This window comes from Gossypium hirsutum, chromosome A03 (assembly GCF_007990345.1).
Source record: "Gossypium hirsutum isolate 1008001.06 chromosome A03, Gossypium_hirsutum_v2.1, whole genome shotgun sequence".
In the NCBI taxonomy this organism is placed as follows: domain Eukaryota; kingdom Viridiplantae; phylum Streptophyta; class Magnoliopsida; order Malvales; family Malvaceae; genus Gossypium; species Gossypium hirsutum.
The window spans coordinates 80,106,932-80,108,519 of NC_053426.1; the positions used below are offsets into that span (position 1 = coordinate 80,106,932).

Genomic DNA, 1,588 nt, shown 5'->3' on the forward strand with positions numbered 1-1,588 from the left:
TCATAGAATCATTCCATAAAACTGTAGACCATAAAAATATAAGAAGAATAAATTTTTTTGCATCAGATTTGTGGTCCCGAAACCACTGTTTCGACTATTCCCAAAATTGGGTTGTTACAATTTGACAAGGCTAACAATAACCCAAAAGACCTACCACCACAACCACAGCTACCCACAAATATACATATTGCGTGAAACGAATGAAGCTTAATGGAGTATGCGCTACCGAATATGGATTTGGTTAGGGAAGTATAACAAGGTCGACCATGATGACCAATAATTTTGAAATCAAACCAGCTATGATCTAGATGATCCAAAACAACTTGTAGTTTAGAGGCAAGATGACAGAGGACCCAAATTAGCATCTAAAATAGTTCCTTAAACTTTGTGATATGATTAAACATAACAAAGTCACCCATGATGCTATTCGTCTTCGATTGTTTCCGTTTTTCTTAATAGATAACTCTTTCTCTTAGTTAGATTCATAGGCACCAGGATCTATCACGACATGAGAAGAGCTAGCAGGAAAGATTTTACAAAAGTTCTTCCTTATCAGTAAAGCGATCCAACCAAAAAGAGAGATCGCCACATTTAAACAGTTAGAAAGAGAAAGTTTTCATGAAGCATAGGAGCGTTTTAAGGTGCTAATTCAAAAATGCCCACATTATGGACTACCTGAGTGGTTACGACTATATATGTTTTATATGGGTTGGATGCACATGCAAGATCAGGACTAGATGAAGTCGTAGTAGGAGCTTTAATGAATAAGACATACGAGAATGCGCATGAACTTATAGAAAACATGGCAATGAACTTTTTCCAGTGGCTAAATGAACGCTATAAATATGGCCAAAAACCATCCACTGTAAAAGTTGACCAAGAAAATGATAGATACCAACATATAGTGGATAGACTCAACCGTATAGAGTCCTTGTCTACCGTATCGTCCATATATGGAGAAGATAAACCACTCTTTCATTATATTAATAACCAACCAGTGATGTGAACTACATTGGAAATAGGGGTCGAAACCCTTATTTGAATACTTATAATCCCGAATGGAGAAACCACCTAAACCTGATATGGGGCAAAAATCAAAGAGGACGTAATAAATCTAACTAGGTTAAAAATGCTAATTATCAACCTCTTTACCTTCAGAAGCATCAGAAAAGGGTCAACCCAAATGACCATATTGTACGCATGGATCCGATCGAAGGGGAAATGCAATCAATGAGGACATATATGAAACATGTGCAATCTGAGTGCACCACTTCTGCAAAAACATTGACAAAACTAAAAGATCAGATGAGCTAATTGATGAGCATGATGGGAGACATTAAAAGAAAAATTGGCACTGCTATCCCTGGTAACACTAAAGATAATCCTCGAAGAGAGAGGGACGAGCACGTAAAAGCAATCGTACTCCAATCAGGTAAATTACTAAGTAGTCTAGAGAACACAACTCAAGAGGGAACCAAGAGGAATATCAATTATCTTTATGAAGAGCCTCTAGAAGCTAATGATGGACCAGAAGTAGTAGTTAAACCAATAGTTGAGTCAAAGAAAGAGCTAATCAAGGAACCCGTAA

General features: G+C 37.0%; 1 non-coding gene across 1 annotated transcript; it reads right to left on the reverse strand.

The window, feature by feature from the left end:
• Positions 1-567: 567 nt before the first annotated feature.
• On the reverse strand, positions 568-673 carry LOC121225585 (small nucleolar RNA R71). The gene has a single exon (XR_005923447.1). It is a non-coding gene; the product is annotated as a small nucleolar RNA R71 (small nucleolar RNA).
• Positions 674-1,588: the final 915 nt, after the last annotated feature.